The sequence below is a fragment of the Triturus cristatus genome, chromosome 2_2, assembly GCF_964204655.1.
Source record: "Triturus cristatus chromosome 2_2, aTriCri1.1, whole genome shotgun sequence".
Classification (NCBI taxonomy): Eukaryota; Metazoa; Chordata; class Amphibia; order Caudata; family Salamandridae; genus Triturus; species Triturus cristatus.
Window position 1 is genome coordinate 734,422,353 of NC_140582.1, and position 23,565 is coordinate 734,445,917.

The following is a 23,565-nucleotide window of genomic DNA, read 5'->3' on the forward strand; positions in this document are numbered from 1 at the left end:
CTCTTTGATGAGCCTAACATCCCTCAGCTGTGAGACCATTGCAGCCCCACTCGTCTGACCATGATTAAACTCTTAATCAGGCGGGTAGGTGTACCATGGCTTTGGCGGTCCTCCAGCAGATGGCACAGTGGCAATGCCGTTGGAGGACCTCCAAAGTAATAATAAGGCCCTCTGTGTGATGTCCACTCATCTTTTAGAGACTGGCTGTCATGCAGACACCAGCTCTTCTCACAGAGCAATACTTCAAGTACTCTGAGGAGCATTCCCTTCCTTGGTCATGAAGAACTTTGAACTGGAACAAAATGGGGTGGTTTGGATCTCACTTTTAAACTCAATTTCCATACAGGGGAGTGTATTCACTTTCTAAGGTTTCCAAACGTGTTTAGGTTGGTTCTTCTTTAATTATCATTTTGTGGCTTTTCCTCAAACACAGCATTTGGGCAAGATAATAGTTCCCAAGGCTGGTAGCAATGATGCTGGCTCCAAGCAGAAATGCTCAAAAACTAGGAAATACATTGTGAGATATCTACTATTGGCTGTCATCAACCTTCCTGAAGGAGTAATCAAATAAAGACAAAAGGGCAGGTCCTGCCTGAACACTTCCTCACCTTCGAAAAACAGAAGCTGCAGTCCTACTGTTCTCTTTTTACCAAATGGCAGTGCTCAGGAACACCTAGCCAGGCCTGTGCAAGCAAGGTCCGCAATTACATTTTACGGATAGCTTTATCTTCAGCCTTCCTGGGCCAAACTCAAACACATACGAAGGGCCATATACTGGATCCAATTTTCTCAAATTTTGAAGAATTAACTGTGGACATACCATGCCCTATCCCCTGGTCCGATCACTACCTAATCCCTTTCTCAATACCTTCTAACACAAAGTTGTGTAAACAACCTAGGAAAGCGACCACTACTAGGAACTGGAACAAATTCAACTCCACATCCTTTTCGCAAGCACTAATGAATAGTGAACCAAGATTGGACAATGACATTAACCGTGCCAATGACCAACTGGATCTATGGATCACTGAAACCCTGAATGAGATAGCACCTTGGAGTACGAGGATCCCTAAAAGGCAAAGTGTTACCGCACCTTGGTTCAACAGTGAATTAGCGAAGGCCAAAAAAACATGTAAAAAGTTGGAACGAAAATGGAGGAAGGAATATTGCAGCTATACTAGAGAAGAGTATAAACATGAACTTAAACAATATCACTCACTAATTAAAAAAGTCAGAGGCACCTTCTACACCGAAAGAATCGAAAAAGCTAGAAATGCCCCTAAAGAATTATTCACTATACTAAAGTCACTCAAATCACATAAAGAGACAAATGAACAACCTTCCTCCAGGGAAAGCTGTGACACGATAGCTGAGTTCTTTGCCACTAAAGTAAAGAACATCTACGAATCATTCCCGATAGAAGCCAGACTAGGCACTAACTATAGTAACTCTATAAATACTCCCCACATAGAAGGGACACTTGACTCATTTACCACTAATAACCTAGAGCTACTCACGGATATAGCCAAAGGAATTAAATCTGGTTCTCCCGTAGACAGCGCAAGACCAGATATAATTATGGAAGGAGCAATTCCCATTATGCCGCACGTCCTGGATATCATCTCCCGCTCTTTCAAGCAAGGCATGGTCCCTGAAAAATGGAAACAGGCTATCGTTAAACCATTGAAAAAGAATACTCAGATTAAAAGTGTAGTTCTAGAAAATCTTCGCCCAATCTCGATACTACCTTTTGTAGCTAAGATAGCGGAGAAAATAGTGAACAGACAACTAACCGATCACATAAATAAACATGACTTACTACACTCCTCACAGTCTGGTTTCAGAAGTGCCCACTCTACCGAATCAGCACTACTGTACACCACTGAAGCTCTGAGGAAACATGCCGATGAAGGTAATACGACCGCACTAATTCTCCTTGACCTCAGTGCGGCTTTTGACACTGTATCGCATCAGTTGCTCCTACATAGGTTACAATCTTGTGGAGTGAGGAATGAAGCCTTGAACTGGCTGGTCTCCTTTCTTTCGGGACGCAGTTTCAGAGTGGCTCAAACACCCTATCTATCCAAAAGTATGCCCCTCACTCAGGGAGTTCCGCAAGGCTCTATATTGAGCCCTACCCTTTTTAACCTATACGTAAGTCCATTAGCGATACTTGTAGAAAAACATAATGTATCTATTGTATCATACGCGGATGATACACAACTAATTGTCCTACTGTCACAAAAAGATAACTCCGCATCTTCCCATTTTTCCAATTGCCTATCAGAAGTAGCGACCTGGATGTCCAACCACTGCCTCAAGTTAAATGGTAATAAAACTGAGGTCATGATTGTGGGCAGGTCACCTACCATCTGGTCCTCTGCCTGGTGGCCAGATTCCTTAGGACAATTGCCTAACCCAAAAACAGAAGTTAAGAACTTAGGAATCTATTTTGACTCCGAACTAAACTTTACTAACCAGATCTACAGGGTAGCTGGTAAATGCTATGGAACAATAAAAATCCTACGCAAGATCCTAGACCTTTTACCTTCTGATGCCAGAAAAACTATTGTCCACGCTACTATAACCTCTCAACTAGACTATGGCAATATCCTCTACCTAGGTACCACCAAAGAGGGACTAGTCAAGCTGCAGCGGATACAGAATGCTGCTGCTCGTCTTGTACTTGGTTTACCTAGAAGAGCGAATTCAAGGAATGCCCTAAAAAAACTTCATTGGTTGCAAGTGGAGGAGAGGATCATTTTTAAGACTTTATGTTACGGCCACCGTATCCTCAGGAAGACCAGCCCAAAATACCTTCAATCTCTACTAACAGAATACATTCCGGACCGGAACCTGCGGTCTTTAGGCAAGGCCTTGGTTACAGTACCTAGGATATACAAGGCCAGACTAGGAGCTCGCTCTTTCAGGTATAGGGCGGCTAAAACTTGGAACACTCTGCCGATACACTTAAGAGAAGAGACATCTGAGACAGTTTTCCGCAAACACCTGAAAACCTGGCTTTACAGAAAGACAGAAGTCCCTTAGTCTTATGACCTTAGTCTCGCCCCTAGAACAGCTCACTCTCAGATGTCTTAGCGCGGGGACACACCGGCTCGGTGTAACCATGCGCTCTATAAATGGATAAAACTAAACTAAACTAAACTAAACTCCAACCTCTAGATACAGTAAACAATGAATATACTTCTACTGTTTGGGGATGCCGTACCCACCTAAATTTTGAGCCCTGGTAAACTGTGGGCTATCCAAAATGGAACCTACTAATGTAAGGACTCAGACTCTTACCACACGCACAATTCTACTATCATAAATGTGTTGCATACTCTTTAGGCAAACACAGACCTGTCACACTAAATGGAATATCAGCACAAGGATCTGGGGCTCGCACATAAACTAAACTTTACACTCTGGAAAGGTCAGGAGAGCCACGACAGCTTTATGAGAGTTACCCAGATTATGGACTATGCCAATTTTTGCACACTTTGCATGTCCCTCCAGGTAGCAGAATAGTTCCTGGACCTCGCATTATTAAGGGCAGGCCTAACCTTGGCACACACTATGGATCAGCGTGGCAACAGGAACCAAACAAAAAAGTCAGGATTCCAGTTTCAAATGCAGCTCGGCACACATGGGAGGGGTATAGGCCCGTTCACCATGTAGGGGACAGTCCTGGGCCAGCAGAGGTCATTGTGTCAACAGAAGAATTTTAGAGCAAAGCAAGCATGATTTTCACACAATTCCAAGAGCAGCTCAATACGCAGTCATTCGATTACACATTCCTCCTTTGCATTGCTCTCCTCCTTCTGTATTTGGCCATATTTCTTTCAGCATTTCCCCTTGTTAAGTCATGGCAGAGGGAAGCAGCGTGGGCACCCTGCGGAATCCACGACATCCACAATCCCCACCAGAACTTTGAAAACACTTGTGCTTTTCTAATTTACAAACTCGGCAAATGGGCAAAATAATAAGAATCCGTAGATGTAGCAATGCATAAAGACAATGAACACAATGTGGCACTTAATGGTGAGCCCTCGCCCCTTTACAACGAGGGGCCTTATTTAAGCCCTGGTCTGTAGCAAATATGTTGTTCTGAGTCTAATGCAAGCGTGTTTACTGCATTCTCCCTTGGCCATCAGATCTAGCTATAGCAGCAATATCGTTTATATCTAGAGCATGACCATGTGTTGTACATTGTCATTCTCTGGCTGGGAGCAAGAGTGCATTTTACAGAGGAGTAGACTTGTGCCTTAAATAAATGCGTATTTTCGCCTTGGCAGTTATGATTTAAAGTACATTATGCGAGAAGGCGCTCAACTTCCTACCTTTATTAGTACATCCTGAGATAGCCTGTTTTTTATTACTGTAAGCATCCTTCAAGGCACTCAACTATCGCGATTCGAGGAGGCCAACTAATCGGCTTTATGAGGACAAATCCGAAATAAGCAGCTTTGCGCCATGCAAACACATTTTGAGTTAGCTCAGAAATGCGCTGTCATGATTTAGAAGGCACTTGGCAGAGAATGAATTCGGTTTCGTGGTTACGCAGGACGCGGATTTCTCCTTGACTTTACAGGTGCTCGATGACGGGATGAGCGATGGCCCCTTCAGCCTCCCTCCTGGTGCTCTTGTGATTCTGCTCCATTGGTATTTCAGGAAGAGGCGAACTCTTAAACCAAACAGCCAGCGGATCAATGGATGCCTTTTTTTTTTAATCTCCGCAGTACAGTGCCTTTTTTTTAGAGAGAGCTCGATTCACGGCGAGAGCCCAGGCGGGCATCTTCAGAAATGGAGGGGCTCCAGTATCTTTCCATCTGTCATCAAATAACTCTCCTTCACTCCGCTTGATAGATCTAATGGCCCCATCTTTCCAGGAGGGGTGATCGCTGCAAGGCAAGGTCTTGCTACATGCTTTGAATCGCAGTCTGTCGGCTCTCCACATGAAAAATAGCAGCAGGGGAACGGCCTCGAGCCGCCGCAGAGCCGACTGCAACGTTTGACATCAGAGTAAAGTGCACCTGGAGAGGGCTGCAGGAATTCCATGGCGTGGGCATTTATTCACAAATTTCGTCTACAGTCAGCTTGTAGTAGCACTCTCTTACGTTTTTTATGTCAATAAATATGATATCAATTGTGCTTTCTTCCAGTTGGGATGCATTATGTTTCATAACTTCGTGGCGCTGTCGTCTACAAATAAGACCCAGAAACAATTTCTGTTCAGTGCCCGGTATTTACCGTATTTCCTTTTTGTCCTGCGCAACAGCCAGACACCAAGAACCAAACAGGATGTTGTTATGCTCGAGTTGTTATTGGTGCACACGTACTGCATGGTGGCTTGTTGAACATAAACAACATGCTCTCTGACTTTGACGTGCGCATGTTTGTTTCCCCGGGTTATTTACAGCTGATGAGGCCTATTCGTCTTGTCAGAGCCCCTCTTCCCCGTGATGAATGAGTCTACTGTTGGCTATAAAAGCGCTATATTAACAAAGCATGAGGCCGTCTTCCTCGCAGCCATATAAAGCGAAAATCTTGATCTCGAGTCTTTTATCTTCAACGTGATTGGAGGTACTTCCGGCGGAGAAAGTGAAAACAGCACGTAAAAGCTCAGAGCTCAAGGCTGTTCTTGTGCATGAACTATAAGTCAGTCAAAGTATTGCCTTGCCTGTCTCATCGTAGCTGCTGTAGCCCTGATGAGGGTCTACATCAGACACACACATGTGCTACTTTTTCATTTGAAAACTGTAATTAACTCCGAGATCTCGGTCTTGTGTTATGGATCTAATCACCAGGCCGTTGCCCCACAGCGTCAAGAATGGGAGAATGATGAGGCAGAACTGAGCCTAGTACTAATGACCCTATCACACACTTTTTAATGGTTGTCATTGTTTTCATTGTTGGGAATGTGTTCAACCCCTCGAATGAAATGTAGGCCTGGGCGGTAAATTCCGTTCCGCTCGCGGAATTTGCGGAATTTGTGTAATTTCGCGTTCCGCGGAGAACGCGAAATTGCTCAAAAGTCTGCTTTCCGCGATTTCGCGAAATTTTTGCTTGTTCGCGTTCTCAAAATGCGTGTTCGCGAGATATTTCTCCCCGAGCACGCAAACAGCAATTGTGAACAGGAAAAAAGCATCGCGAACAAGCAATTCCGCGTGTTCGCGGAATTTCTGCGTGTTCGCGGAGATTTTTTACCGTTTCGCGGAGATTTGCGTAACGCAATTCCGCAAATTCCGCCTACCCCTAATGAAATGCAGCAGGGGCGATATGTTCGTTTGACAGCTCCATTAGCTGGGTGTTGTTGGACTTGCATTGCCTCCAACCATTTGGATTTTCACTTTTCTCCGTATGGCTATGCACAGCAAAACACAGACCTTGATTTAGGAAATCAGTAGCGCATAAAATGAATAATTCTGTTAATTGTTCACTATGCATTGGAAAATTAATTTTTAATGAGTAATTTATGAATACTACATATCTATTCTGCATACAATAAAGCATATTTTACTAATTAAGGGGCTGGTTAGGATCTAGGCGGTCTTGCCGTTGCCCTGCAGTGGCGGCGGTATCTAGTACTCCGCCGAGTCCACAGTCTTTCGCCTGCCGTATCTAGATGCATGCAGGACGCTTTGCCGTGCTCATCGAAAGAGTGTTTCCCCCTTCTGTCACTGAACACCGCTGCCAACACAGCAGTCTCCAATGCTGAGAAATACGACTCCGTCAGGGCGGTGGGTTCCCACTGAGCAGATTTAGATCACACAGTTGTGTTGTCAGTCTTCTAGCAGCAGTTCCCAGACAGAGGGAGTCCATCATAGCACGCGCTCTGCACTGCATGTTCACTGTGGCCATTGGATGGATGCCAGTAGAACACACCGGATGTTCATTGGCCAAATGGAAACACCTGCATGCCACACTATACAACACATCCCATTTCAGACCACGCTCCTTTGCCATTCCACTGCTCCACGACACTTGACAGCAGAACGAAACACAGTGAATTCAGGTTTTTGTGTTACTTTTTCCCTGTTACTTGTCCCTTCACCTTTGAACTTTGTACACCTTGTGTTCACGTTATTTAATATCCTATGATTTCATTGCACAATGCAAGGACACTAGAATGCCTGTTTCACTGATGGCAAGTTGTCAGTCATGGTAGATGAAAGCATAAGAGCAGAGCCACAATTATTTGGAGCGCAAGTCCAAAATACTCCCCTGTTACAGAAAAGCTAAATGTGGGCCAGGATAGTTGACAGAGTGAATGTAGTAGCTGACAACCTGGGCACACAGGAGGAAATTAGAAAGAGGTGGGATGACCTGTGCTAGTGTGTGTTACCTCACCTCCAAGTATCACCTGGAGGCCAACTGGACTGTTGGTGGTTCTCCCAGCCCCCCCTTACGACTCATGCCATGGGAGCAGAAGGTCCTGCAGATACCTCATGCTGACAGCTTGACAGGACTACCTGTTGGAGTGGAGTCTGGTAAATTGCACATTACAAACTCACAATCAACCTCAATGAACTATTTGCTTAGAAGTTAGTTGTTGCTAATGTGTCCTGTACATATTTAGTTACATAGAAATCTAAAACTAACAGTTTCATTTAACTGTGATTGTTTGTGTAAATGTATTGGGTTGCATCTAAGATTACAGGTGTCAATCTCCGTTATACTTCACATGACAGTATGGTGCCTGTGACTTTTCCAACACCAAATAACCCATTACCTATATGTGTGCCACATTGTAAGTGTCTAGCCTATTTCCACTGCATATATTGCACAGGTATGTTCCACTAACCATTTTCCAAGTGTTGGGGGCTTGTCTTTGAAATTAATACAACTACCATGATGCCCTGTTTCTGTTTCTCAAAAGCATATTGCTATGTCATGTTACTCATTCTCTCTTTCTAACAGATTTAAACATATGGTAAAGTGTCATGTACTGATTTATCCCTTTTGAATGCTCGCTTCTGAAAACGGTTTGTGTTGTTTTCTGAAAGTTGTCCTGTTCTTTTCAAACATTTGTACTGATGTTATGAGTTTCACAAACCAAAATGTGTATTCACAAAATTTGGCAAAATTAATATAGGTATGCAAATTTCAAAGTTGAATATAAGTGGCACATACAACATTTTAAACTGCAATGTTCACATGATGACTAGTGTCAAACATCCATCCAAGTCGTGGAAAAGTCTGTTTTGCATTCAACTAAGAATTGAAATTGTCAATTCCACGATTCACCTCTATACTGTGTTAGCCTGAATGTTTGGGAGATGGTAGGTATATTCCATAACCACTTCATGGACATTTCAGGACATCGTATTAATTGCAGATTTTATGTTGTACTGTTTGAAATAGACAAAAGTTAAGGAAATATGTGCAATACCATTAGAAGCTCTCATCACAACAATCTCTACCTAGTTTGTCTTCAAGGTATTAACATTGTCTGTCTCCAAAAATATGAATGTACAATATACACTTTTATTAATAAAAATGTACCCCATGTCTCAATAGGTCCAACTGCCAGGGCACATGGGCATGTTCCTACCACTGAAGACATCTCCACTCCAGCCCAGGATCGAGGAGTCAGTGAAGACAGCACTCCTGGTGATATGCAGGAGCTTGAGGAGCCTGGCACATCTGGCCAGTCTAGGCAGCTGGCTGCAGTGACACTCCCTGCGCCCATATTACACCTCCCACCCCAACTGTATGACCTCAGCAACCCGAAGACTCCACTTCCTGTGTTCCTCCCACTGTGAAACCGATCATGTGGCCCCCAGTCCTGGGTGATTTTGAGACCACACCACCACCTTTAGCTCACGCAGGAACCAGTCGGCTGGGGCACACTTGGGCAAGAGCACACAGTAGTGGGTGTAGGGGTCATGGGAGGGTCTTTGTGGGGCAGCAGACTGAGTCCATAGGGGTCACTGGCACCCAGACCACCATCATACAAGTCTTGGGAACCTACCATCAATCCCAAGACATGATGAGCCATTTACTCACTGAACTCCAGGAGATGAAGCAGCTGCAGTGGTAGCTCTACTCATGGGTGACAGCCTAATTCGTACAACCACAGATAACGTAGAGGCACATGGGCAATAACCTTATTGGTGCTGCAGTTGTTTCGTCACACCTTGCTATTGTGATCCACTCGCCAGGATCCCCCATTGGACCTCACTCCCTTCAGCACTCTCCTCTTCCTCACAGGGCACAATGGACTTGGCACGCATGCAGGCACTGGGGCTCCAGTGGTCTTAGATTTCCCCTGGTAATGCCATCTCACCCAGCTGGGAAACTGGCAGGGCTTAGCTCCCAGTCCTGAACACAGGCAAAAATCTTGTAGAACTCCTCCTCCTCCCGCAGCCCAACTAACTGCTTGGCAGTTGAAACTTTTGGGGGCCTTGAGCTCCCTTTCAAATAGTCAATTTCCAGGCAACAAATGTGATTTAGAGTCTGAGTCTTTGAAGTTTAGGTTGGAGGGCCTTCTTCCTTTTGTAGCATCCATCCGTGGGCCCTTCTCTTGCTTCAGAAAGCAGTTACAGCAGGAATGACTCCAAATCTGAGAGGCCCAGAGCACAGGTACTAAGGGTGACTAGAGGTTCATAACTGGATGTAAGCCACAGTGATATTGCAGTGGCTTGTTGTCTTTCTATCGCAGAAAGACAACTTGTCCCTTAATAACATCAAAAGCAACAAAGATATCATCATCAAACCCTCCGATAAGGGTGGGGGTATAGTGGTTATGAAGAAAACCCATAACAACAACAAAATTCTTGACATGTTAGCAGTTCAAGAACATTATAAAAAATTACATCCCGGGGAACTGGGTAAACTGAACACTCACATTCAAGGTATGACTGAAAGAGCCTTAGAACATGGATTAATTTACCAAGAGGAATATGCATATTTGAAAAAATAATGTCCCATAGTACCGGTATTATATGGGGTCCCCAAGACCAATAAAAGTACTGTTGACCCCCCCTACACACTAATATTTAAACTATAGGATCCAGCACAGAGCCCCTGTCCAAGTATGTTGATACTTTCTTATGCCCATTGACCAAGAACTATGCCTCCTACATCCGCGACACAGTAGACATCATAGATAAAATTGAGGGTATGCATGATGTGATATCTTAGTAACTCTTGACATTGAGGCGTTGTACACTAACATTCCTCAGTGTCAAGCGTTACAAGGGGTGGCAGCACTTTTACAGCGATCCAATGGAAATAGGCCAGATGTCTTTATTCTGGAATGCCTCGAGATAGTCCTCATGAACAACTTTTTTGACTTTAATGGACTGATATATCAGCAAGTTAAGGGCACCAGCATGGGAGCTTTCCTGTGCGCCGAGCATAGCAAATATTCATATGGGTGAATGGGAATTGAAGAATATCTTAAATGAAGCAGCCCCTTTCTATGAGAATGTTAGCACATGCAAACACTTCATTGATGAAAATTTGAAGTTCACTGCTAAATTTAGCACTGCCCAGGTTGAATTTTTGGACATATTGATTTTTGGACTGAATGATATACTGCAAGTTAACTTTTTCAGAAAACCAACAGCTAAGAACACCATCCTCCAAAATCAAAGCTTTCATCCCACCTGTCAGAAAGATTCTATTCCATTTGGGGAATTTTTGCATGTGCGCTGTAATTGCACTAATATGAGTGATTTCAATAGACATGACGATGCGGTGAAAAACGTCTTCCGGCCCGTGGGTACCAACATCGTTTGGTAAGAAATGCTTTTAAAAGGGCAAAGTATTACAATTGGGACGCACTACTACAAGGCACCACTCATGCACCTCTAGAACAAGTGGTATGTGTCATCAACCACTCTCAACTGAACTATAAAATCAAAAATATCTTGAACAAGTTATTAAATGTAAATTAAGATGAGCAACAACTAAAATCCCCCCTTAGTGGCCTGCAGGAGAAATAGAAATCTGTGTGACATACTAGTACATATGAGACACAAATCCCAGACACACAACCAGACCACTATCACAGGATTACCTCTGGTGTTGGGTAACCATAAATGTGGCTCCTGCCATGCCTGTGACATGGCCATGGTTACGGGGTCCCTTATGTACAAAGACAAAAATATCAAACTTAGAGATCTAACCAACTGTAGGAGCCAAAACATTATATATATGATACTGTGTCCATGCGGACTGGCATATATAGGAGAGACGGGTCGTGAATTCCGTACTAGATATAGCAAACATAAATCTGCTATTCGCACGCGAAAATTGATGGCCCCTATTGTTCAGCATTGCCTAGAAAAGAACCACTTGGAAATGGATCTGAGATGGTGCATTCTAGAGAAGGTGAAGCTGCAGGCAGGATTGCCTGTAGTAGCGATCCGCAAGTGAAGGGAAACGTTCTGGATCTTTACCTTCAACAGAGTAAAAGAGGGACTCAACGAAGAAATATTTAGAATGTCACTCTCAACTATCTATCATCTAAGCCCTCTTGACACATCGTAGACCGCTATTATGCAATATAGGTGCTCCTACTCATCTGTTCCTTTTCCTGGAACAGCATTAAATATGTCCTTGTTAGTGTCAGGTTTCTTGGACTCGCAATGCGACTTCTTTTTATGGACATTTTATCGTGAGTCCACCAGCCTATCTGACCGACTGCCTCCATATCCGGTATGCCTCTTTTATCTAGTCTCATATGGCTCACTGTGTCCGTGAATTTAGTCAATTTCTAACTTAATTTCAGGGGGTGGTAATGTTTCTTGAGCCCCTACCTGTACATATATGAGTCATCACCACGGGTGTCGTCCCCTTGTATCCTACGTTTTTTTTTACATATTCCTCAGGTGCATTTTAAATTTAAGAAGATCTGTCTATGATTTCTACTATTTATGTAGCATTTAAATACTAACTAGCCCACTCCAATATGGCACTTACATCTATCCATTTTCAAGAAAGCCGTGGCAGGTCTACTTATTTCCTACATGACGGCACACCAATCACGTCTGGTCGTGTTCCATCGTACACCAAGCTACTTAATGGCATCATGCGATACTGGCCGGCGCTGCTTATTGACGCTCCAGCTGAAGTCCCGAAGACTGCGAAGAACTGCTACTTGGTGAGTCATTGCTCTCGCACGCATGCTATTTGAGAGTTACTTTTAAGCATGGTGCACAGCTGGAGGGGCCCGCGCATCTGAAGGGACATCCCAGGCCGCCTTTTGGGATCGATTCTTTCGTTCATTTCAGTCTTATGTAGAATCTCTGTAACGGTTTCCTTTTATTGAAGTTGCACATTCATGCAAATAGGTTTTGCCAGTAAGCACTGATACCTATAAGCGAATAATTGATGGCAGCAACATATTCTTCTCATGTCGTTTGGTTGGTGTATTGACATTGGAGACCTCTTAAGAGCTAGGGACATTGACCTCTTACATGGGAAGTATAATCATACTGAGTCTCTGATGCCTAACTTTTTCTTTATAGGGACACTATATATGTTATTGAAGAAGTATGTAACCATATACATCACAGGAAATTAGAGGTAATACGAAACTGACTCAATTCTCCAGACAATATATAATTAATCCGATTCTACTCTTGCTTTGCACAGGTGTGTTTGTCCCTCCATATAACCATCTGGGCTTCTATCTGACTATATTTTAAACAAGTTGAGCACATTACCATAAGAATTTTAATGACGTAGGGACAAATGTATTTCTAATTGTTTATAGGAAACATATGGTGAAATTCAAATTATAATATCTGAAGCATAGCAATGGCCATATAGAGTAACAACAAACAAGGGTGTATTAGGTGAGGTCTATGGATTATTTAATTTGATCCTAACCTTCAGATATTTCAAAGTTTCTAAATCATTAAAATACCTCCTATTTTGTTTATTCTATTTACAATGACAGCCTGTTAAGGTGCAACAGGGCAGTGTTGGACAACATCATAGTCACCTCACATGCCATATCCATTGGATAGCAAATTGTATATTAGCATTACCTGTAAGTATCCCAGCTATTAGAATGAACCACACATTGGGAGCTGGTATATAGTAGCACACCACTATTTAGACATAAAAAATCCTCCTATTACATAATAATTTCACCATGGCCCACAGCATGACATTTGTTTTCTGCACATCATTCTCTTTCACCTCTGGCTATTATATTAGGGTGGCGTGGCAGATCTTTTTCCAAGTCTTTGATTGTCTTTTTTACTTTTACTTGATACTTCCCACAGTGAGTATGGGAAGTCTTGTGAACCTCATACAAAGGGTTTCCTCTTGTAGGAGCTTCCCTTGGTGTTTTATTTTAAGCCTTGGTTATTTCTTACTTGATCTTTTTTGTAAGATTGGGAATTTAATCTCACTTTCTCTTTTCTTGTCTAAAAACTCTGGTCCAATCACATTTTAAACTATTATTCATTGTATTGGTTAATAACAATAGATTGTTTGTACTCTCTGGGTACCCCTGGGTTGTTGTGTGAATCCATACAATTTGGGAAGGTCCTGAGGAAGGTGGTTTACCATCTGTTATACCCCACCGAAACGCGCGTCGACCTTATTTGAACAGACCTTGTTGATCATTGTTATCCAACAAGGTCGGGGAGACTTTGAAGTTCTATGTCTCCCTCTGACCCAGATGTGTATGTTTGTTTGGGTTATGTATGAGTTTGTCAGGTTTGATCGAGTGAGTTTGATAATTTTGAATTGTTTGTATATTTGTGTTCATTCAGGGGTCCAGAGCACAGATTTGCATTTAAATTGTATAAGCTTTAAATGCATTGGTTTGTGTACAATAATGTATAAAAAGAAAAAACTTATTAAAAACAAAAATGTACCCTTTTTTGTTTATGTTTATATAAATGCTCAGCCCATACTAGATTTAGTCTATAAGATAAAAGAAATATAGGTTGTGAAGGAGTTCTCATTGTTTATTATACCTTTGTAATTTCCCCTCTTCTCCCTGACCTCTAATGTTTCTTAGAGGGTGTCCCCTTTCTTGCATTAGCCACAGTGATATGTGCATCAAAATGTTACCCCTGGTCCCTGCTTGTTATGATTCCCCTATCAGCCCTATATCCTTCCTTAGATATGCTCAAGTCCCTCTACAGTGAACTCACTGTGAATCAAACAGCACCCTTTGAAGTGTACTGAAGAACCTGGCTATTCTTGCTCCAGTGTGTGTCCCGCCCCACTCACAGGAATGCAGCAATACACAAATCCGTTTGGAAGGATTCCTCGATCTCCACATGCTCCTCCAGTCAGTCCTCGGACTCTCAAAATGGAGCAGAGTGTCTTCCATGTATTGCACTAAACACAGGCCCATGTACATGTAGCACATGCAAGCAACCACACACACACTGAACAGCACTATATACTAATTTGATGTAGGACAAGGTTGAGTTAAGCACATAGCAGAATAACTTTACATGAGTAGCCATGTTGGTCTCAATCCGTTGACACATGTGAAAAGGCCTGTTAACTTCTACCGCTCACTACACAGTGCTCGTGGCATTACCTTTCACCATCATGACGGAGGTTTTATATTGCACCACCGGGAGGGTCACTCCTCCTTTTCCTGGAAATCTTTGGTCTTCTTTATCTACACCTACTCTGGTACCGGCTAAAGCTGTACGTAATTTGGGAGTCATGCTCGACGCCACTCTAACTTTGGAGATGCACGTCAATAAGGTGATAGGGACCTGTTTTTCTTTGATTAAAGCTCTGAAGAAACTTTTTCCGTTACTACCAGAGGCGACCAGAGCGTTGGTCACTGGTGGCATTATCCTCAGTAGATTAGACTACTGTAACGTTCTACTGCTGGATGCCCCCAAATTTATGAATGAACGCCTTCAGAGAGTACAAACTATGACAGCTAAACTGGCTCTGATGAAACCGCGGCGTTCATCAGGTTCGTTGGCCCTTGCAGAGCTTCACCGGTTACCGTTAACGCAAAGGATACAATTTAAGTCCTTATGCTTGGTTTTAAGGCCTTGCATGGGTTAGGACCCATACCCCTTCAAGAGACCTTTACGTGGTATACACCTACAAGGTGTCTTCATTCTGCCACTGCTTACTTGGTGAAAATTCCAAAGATTCGGAAAGCCAAGTCAGGGGGTAGGGCCTTTAGCTTTGCTGCAGCTAAGCTTTGGAACGGCCTCCCCTTGGAACTCAGACAATCTCATGACCTTCTGCAGTTCAGGAGAAAACTCAAGACATGGCTGTTTCCTAGAGCTTATTAGCTCTTTTTTTTGTTCCATCTGCTCCATTTCTGTTCCCTCTGAGCCACCCGACAATGTATCACGTACTGTAGCGCCGAGATACCCGTTGGGTGACTGTTGCGCTTTATAAATACCGCATACAATACAATACAATACATGAGGGTAGTACTTTGGGCTCCCTTTTCAGTCCAACAAGAAAGCAATCCGTGAGACCGGCCTATGTCATGGCACACACTCATGATCTGTGTTCACCCGTAACAGCAAAAATCAGTACTAGGGATCCAGACATCGCTGCAACTGGGACACTCAAGGCAGCGGTGCACGTCTGTCATCAAGCAAGGGACATGTTGGTGCCAACACCAGTCAACAAACCTCGTCTCAGCTATGCAAACTCTATCTACCAATCTTCCACAACATTGTATCTCCTCCCATCTCATGGCTGTTGAAATGTTGCAGCTATACAGATGCTAGAAAACAATCTTCAGTACTCCAACTACTCACACCTCGAGATATTACACAAGCTTTTCTTTTACACTGTGACATCCTCAACGTTTTCTGTCACTCTCTAAAATAGTCTAGAAGGTAAATAAATCAATGCTCTTTGTAGGCCCCCTGCTGCTCATTTACAAAACAGCTTGCAGTACAAAAGAAATAAATATTTTATCATGCCAAAACATAATCAAAACTATCCTCTTCTATATTTTTAAACTCTCTTTTGAAACCAAAAGTGCCTAGAGTGATAGGAATAATTTAGCTGTGAGCTATACAAATCCACATGCTTATTATTAACTTTTTTAGGTGAAGCAGGTTTTAGGTGAAGCTGGGAGTCCAATGTTAGTTCACTCACGAGCGGATCTGACAGATCTGCAGATTAGCAGCAGCACCGGTTACGTAAATAATCCTAATTGTTGTAATTTGTAATCAATTATATACCATGTGTTAAATGGTAGCGGCAGTTTCAGTCGATAACCTTTCAAGTATTGCCCGGCGGTAATCGCCTCTTATACCATTCGATGATTAACCAACAAAAGAGGCAGGCGCCGGAGACTGGAAGGCAGGAAACAAGTTTTATTCCGTCGGAGCAGAACACATCAGATCGGACAGCAAGGTATCGTCTCGAGGTGCTCTAACCACATCTCTGAGGCCTGGCCTCTTATACACAGGTTTATTGCTTTATTACCGGTTTATTGTACATGGCACATTCTTGAGATTGCTTTGATACATGAAAGAACATCCTCGGAATCCCCACTTCAAGCTCGTTCCCACACATATCTACAGTGGAAGTCCCCACCCCACCCACAGTAGGAGATGGCTATCACACAGCTGGACATTCCGCCAATTCCCGGGGGTGTGTGCGACTGGTCGGGTCTCAGGGTGTGGGGGCCTTGATCTACTGTAATCCCGTTGATGTGAGGTGTTTCCCTTACAGTAGGGGCAATAAACTGCATCCGCAGGGCTAGGTGATGGCCTGGTATCGGTTTGGACAATCGGGCGCAGAGGAAGGGGGTTATCAAAAGGATGTATGACCATGTATGGGATGAAAGGAGGTGTTGGTCAGGCGCGGGATGTGGTTCCATGGCAGGGTCGCGCAGAAGGAGAGGGTTTATGGCCCATGTATGAGAGAGCGGGGGTGGCCGGCGCGCGGGGGGGGATGTTTGCAGCGCCTGAGGGACGCGCTGGCGATTGGCAATGAGCCATGGTGCCTAAAATGGCTGTCGTGCGTTTTCTGCGTGTGGCGCTTGGGGAGAGACAAGATGGCGCAGATAATGTTCAGATACGAACTAAATTTCCACAGTCCTCCCTTTTAACATATCTCGCCAGCTTGTTTAGTTCGGATCTATCCCCATAATACCACGTACTTCTACTTCGTTCAGGGCTTTCATTTGTTCTGCTTCAAAGTTCAGAGTCTTAGGACAGACAGGAATAATCTGACACAATTGTACACAATTACATGTAGTTGATGTGATAGGCGAGGAGGTAGCGCATACAAAATTACATCAGCTGCGTCATATGTTAGACCCGGAGATAGAAGGAGGGAAGCTCGCTTGGGCACAAACATGATACCGTAAAAATGTTCTGGCAAAACAAGGAATATTATGTACATTACTTAAGGCCTAGATTTCATGTGGCTCAAACTAGACAGCATAGTCATGTACACGGCTGATGTTATACAATTGTCATTATACAAAGTTAATGTTTCTTAACTATCAGTGTACAGTTGGAAGTGACCGATGTGATATCTTGAAAACTCGATTGGAAGATAGTCAATACGAAAGTGGTCGGGAGAGGAATTCAACTCAACATGAGTTACAGTCAGAGAAGGGGGGGGGGGGCAATGTCCAAAAGGGAGTTCTTCTTTCCAGTGTCCTATTACAGCGAGCCATCACTTGTAAGCTCTCATTGTTCTTCTTCTTTCGTTGGCACTGTTGAGCACCGGCGGTGGAGCTAAGGTCCAGCTCAAATCCAGGTTTTCACGTTGCAGGGTGTGACCATTCTTTGCTCTCGGATCACAGTCCTGTTCCCTAACTGATCTTATCATAGGTACCTTGAGACGGGGTACCCGTATTTCGTTCTTCTTTTGTCAAGTCAAGTTCAAAATCCCATATGAAAAAAAGGGGGGGGTAGGGGCGTGCTTTGGGAGGCCGAGGGAAGAGGGGGTGGAGTGGGATCGGACCAAAAAGCGGACCAAGGAGAGCAGAATCTTTTAGCACTGAGCCTATCAATCGGGCTCGACGGGCTGGGACTTCAGGCACGAGCTGATCAGTGAGCGGGGGCTTCGGGATGGCCCTTCTTTCTATCGCTTTCCATGCTGAGAATGGTGCCTCGTCCCGCATCCTTTTTTTTTCGTGGCATCCCCTTGGTCGAGGCGATAGATGTTCCATGATCCGCAACCAGGCTGTGCGTCACGTCCGACCCCTCTCCTCCGATGACCGCATGTTATCTTTGAATGAGTACAAGAAACAAAATCTTAGAGAACTGGTAGGGAAGACGTTTACACACTTCATTCTTTCTCCCAACCCCAAGTAGTCGGGGAAACGTTTATCGGTCACTCTATGGTGGATGTCTATTAACTCTTAGGTCGGTGTATGCTACTAACTCATTAATCATTGCTGTGGTGCAGGTTTGCGAGTGTTCCTGCAAATTTCCATCATCAGGTCTGCTAGGTGTTGATTCCTGTACCTTATAAACGTTGCAAAATTCGAACCGGCTTCTCCGGTAGAGACTCGTCTTTCTAACACAAGCCCTGTTGATTCATATTTTTCTCCAGGGACTGCTAAGTTTATGAAAAAGTGCGAGGTGCTACTGTCATGGGCTCGCAAATATCTGTTTCGGGGAGGAACACAAGCTAAACATTTCTCTTGCTGGAGACAATAGTTAACCTTTATCAGTTTTAGGCGATGTATCTTTAAAAACAAGGTCATCAGCTGTATTGCTTAAAATATCCAGGGACGGCTAGTACAGAACTGGGACTATTCTGGAAGGATGGGGTGTTTAGACGCTCTATTTCTGTGCAATGGGCGGGGCGATTCTGAGCGATGGAGGTGGAGTCGTTAGAGCCCTAAAACAACAAAAACCACTGACATATAGTTCCCGTTATAAGGGCCAGATTGGGAGACCTCAGTCATCTTACCTGTCCTTTCTTTCTCAGCCAATTAAGTTCCATCATTTTACAGAAAGGAGAGGTAGTAGTGTGGCAAAATACGGTCGTTTTGCTTCTGTCAATTTGTTCGAACACTGTCGTGTTTAGGCCAATTATACGTATACTGAGGAGGTACAGTGTCGTCATCTATTCAAAAAGTGGGCAAGGGAGCCTTCAGTGAGGGAGAGAGAGAGAGAGAGAGAGAGAGAGAGAGAGAGAGAGAGAGAGAGAGCGAGAGAGAGAGAGAGAGACGTGCGCATCAAGTAGGCTATTTGGTACACGTACGACATAAAACGAGAGAGAGAGAGAGACAAACATGTACGATAATAGGCCACTTGGTGTACACACAACATCAAGCAGCGCGGGTCAGTTTTACGTACAAAAACACAAGCTGGGGGAAAACATAAATTCAACGTTCACGTACACACAAATATCGGATAGGGTGTAACAGTACATACATCAAGCACAGAAACCTAAGACGAAGACACAGAGCTATTTTGGGTAAGGGGACCTTTCCTTTCCTGTCCTTTTTCTATGCGTGCTGCGTATTTTCAGTATTTTCCGTAATTCATTTTGGGGGTGGTGGTCGGACTTTTTACTCCCCTCCCTTTCTGGGCAATTTTTGTTGGAGGCCTCATTTTTGAAAAATTCTTACTCCTCTTTTTCCGGTCGGCCATTAGTCCAGTCGTGTTTATACTCACGGTGGAGCCTTCCAACCCCTGGGCAGGCCGTTATCCAAACTGAGGCAGAGGAGGGGTATCGGTCAGACGTTCAATGGTACAACTCTTATTTTCTAAGTGGATGGAAGAAGAAGTGGTGAATCTAAAACATGTCAGTATCCCTAACTTCTGGGCTGAGGGGGGGAGTTTTGGATGAACCCCGACCTGGGGTATTCTTAACTTCTCTTATTTAGTCAGCACACGAATCGACTCACTGGTGGTACATTTGGGTTATCAGTTGGAGTCGGGTTCGTCGTACTGAAATTACCCTTCAAGTTTCTGGTGTAAGTCACCCTCCAATTTACTAGCTTCCGGGAGAGGGAGAGTCGTTTCTTCAAACGAGGAGTTGCCATATTCGGGTTTATTTTCCCATCCCCTTGATCGATAGGCAAGCATTTCAGTCATACAAAGACGTTCTCTCCAGCGACCCAGGCATACGCAATACATACACATTCATACCGTACAATCAGGGCATGTACGCACAGTCATACCATACAGTTTTTCTCGTTCCCAGTAATGGTCTGCACTCCACACACCACCTCACAGCGCTTGTCTATGTCTTTCCCTACATGGAGCACGGTGCGGTCCATGTCCACTCCATTCTTCAGTCGGAACTCCGATGTAACCTACAGAGAAGAAAAAGAAGGGGGGGATGCAGCATTCAAAGCACATCAGCGCGCATAAACACGAAAAAGTTCTACTTACCACGTACCAGACTAGCTGCAGGAACGTATAATACCACAGATCTTGACTATCTTTTTCGCATTTCTTTCTGTGTACTATATCCTTCCTCTCTACTATACCAAAAATGCTTCATTTTATTTGTCCCTAAATTCGAGTTCCCTCTTCGCGCATTTGTTTCTCAATTAGTCGTATATTATGGGACAAAATACCATACCTTGCATTAGGCAGATACCTTAAGCTACAGTCAACCATTTTCTAACAACTCTGGAAGAAGACAGGTGTGATGGATACACATTTTCATCAATCCAAAATTCAGGCAAAGGGTCTGCATTATCTGTCTTCTATTGTTTGGGAATGACAGCCATTATTCAAAATCTTACCAACCTAGGCGATTGTTATGACGCTGATTCCATAATTCCTTCGAAAACCCTTTATTGTGAAAATGTCAGTATACAAATACGGGCCTGCAACCGTATAGGCCGGCCACGGTGCAAGAGGCGTCGAGTATCATGAGCAACACTACCTTAACGCGAAAATATAAATAATCAATAATGAGAATACCAGCATCAATAAGGTTGTTCGCATGCCCAGTCAGTACCCTCCCCGTCCCCCGCCCGCCATGTGCAAAAAGACCATATACATATCCCTTAACATCAATGCCAAGTAACCGGAAAGCCATAAGGAGTTGTAGGCCCCTCCTACATCTGCGCCATTTTGGGGCGAGGTCAGGTGGGTCCAGGGTACAGTCTAAATGTTTTCACTAACTAGCGGCCGGACCAGAATCCCTTTCGGCAGTTCAAAAATTTTCATTAACGCCAACAGAGAGAACAGACAGCATGAACCGTGACTCGAAGGTGGGGAAAGCAAAGTTTTTCTTTTTCCCACCGGGTCATGCTGAGGTTCCACCGGAACTGATTCGAGTTGGTAGTCTACAGTGTCTCCTGGTAATTCAAACACAAGCTGGCATCAGCATGAGGGCACCACCATCTCGCAGCAACGCCGTGGTCTTTTCGGAGAGCGGGACAGCAGGCGTGTCTCTCTGCCGACGCCCTGAATCAGTCTCTCTCATGGCACCAAATGGGGATAAGGTGGCTGCCGCCCGGGTCAAAGACAAGTTAATGTGGAATGATCGAGCAATAGTGGCGGTTGCCCCCACCGGAAGTCCGCGGGAGCCGAGCTCCAATGACTCTCGTAGAATCTGCAAAGCTGAGAGGACGTCTTCAAGGGTGGGGCCCATGCCCGAGCAGGCAAGTTTCCGAGTTCCAAGGTAGCCCAGAGCCATCTTAGTGGCCGGCCGCCATTTTGAGAGTCCTGTGGCAGCAGCAGTTCTCCACCACAGCCACCGGAGTGGGTCCCCCAACCAACCAACTGCGGGGGCCCACTTCTTGGGCGGAACGCTAATGGAAACTTGGTGCCGAAAGGAACCTCCGCCTGGGTGGTCGTCCGGCAGGTGAAACGTTAATGGCTGTCCTGCTGCAGCTGGCCGGCGAGGGAAACGATAAGGGGCGCTCTTTCAGCTGGTCGACGAGTGAAACGCTAAGGGGTGATCTCTCAGCTGGTCGACGAGTGAAACGCTAAGGGGTGCCCTACTGCAACTGGTCGACGAGTGAAACGCTAAGGGGTGCCCTACTGCAACTGGTGAGCCTCCACCTGGGGAGGCGGGGGAGGCCCGTTCACGTTGCCTCCCCCCAGGGCACCCCACGCCGTCTTTCTATGCTGCATTTGTAGGATGGCCAGACCAGTGAAACAACTTGCTGGACATTACATCGGTGCCGTCCGGATCTCGGCGCGTCGTGTTGCCTCCGGCCTATTCGCACAACAGTCCGCCACTGATGCCGCCTCACAGGCCGATGGATTTTGTAGGCGTGTTTATAGCCCAAATCCTACTAAAAGACAGACCAAAGCAGCCCAAATGTTGCTACTCCGAGGAAGGAGGGGCGGGGACTGTGTCACGCGGACGGTGAATGCTTTGGGATGGATGTTGCAGCAGGCTGCCATGTAAATAGTTGTTTAAAAAGTGTGTTTTAACGTGTTTACCCTGTTTGAGTGTTGCATATGCCTACAAGGTTTTAAAGAGTTTTAATCATACTACTTTGTTGGAGTGTTTGTACATATAGGTTGGGAGGGAGCGTATGGAGGGGGCATGTAGATGATCGGAGGACCTAATAGCAATTCATCGTTCGCCCGTTGCTTGGAAGGCAACTCAGGGTAGAGCGTAGAGGGGGTCCTAACAGGGTACTGGCCTGACGTTTCAGAATCTTGTTTTTGTTTAGCTTCCTTTCTCTCCTTTATTTCTTCCTCTAACTTTCTAGCGGCAAGGTGAGCTGCCTTTTGTAGTTCTTTTTCTGCCTTTACTTCTTCTCTCTTTTTCCGTTGCGTTGTTTCTTTGCGCCACATGCCGATACTGTCGAGCATAGTGGGCGTCGTTTTATTGCTACGTAGAGCTATTTCTAGCGTTTCTATTTTATGGTCATCAAAGGATCCCATCAGTGGCCACTGACTTTCGGAGTCCTTCTTTGTATATTTATGCCATAGTTTGCTATAAGCTACAGCGACTAGTCCATATTTATTAAACATGTCCTTATTAGGGGTGCCTTCCAGTGGAGCCGGATGGTTCATCTCTAATAAGCGGTCCGGGCAGAACCAACTACTACTCAGTGGGGAGAAGATAGGCATGACGGGTTACAACGGGGACAAAAGTCTGCACTACCTATCTTTTCACTGCTTGCGAAGACTAGACAGAATATCTCTATTCCACGTTATTTGTAAGCAGAGAATACCTCCAAAGAACCAATATCGAACAACCAGTGTTCGGACAATCAAACAATCAATGGTGAGAAAGAGATAGGCACTACGGGTTACAACGGGGGACAAAAGTCCGCGTTACCTATCCTTCACTATCTGCAAAGACTAGACAGAATATTTCTATTCTACGTTATTTGCAAACAGAGAATATCTCAAAAAGCACTATTCGTCAAAAACAATCAATGTTCGGACAATCAATCAGTGGGGAGAATAATAGGCACGACGGGTTACAACGGGGGACAAAAGTCCGCGTTACCTACCCTTCACTATCTGCAAAGGGAGAGAGAGTGTTTCTACTCTTCCCCGTTTGTAGGCAGCGAATATCTCAAAAAGAACAATCAAATAAGCAATACTAGTATTTTCAATCAATCAATCAATCGTTTCACAATTTGTCGTGTTACACGACCTTACCCGGACCGCATGGACAGTTTCTCGTCTTCCGCCTCCAGCGCCCGATCGTCCTTTACTCTCCGTATTCGCCGCGGCA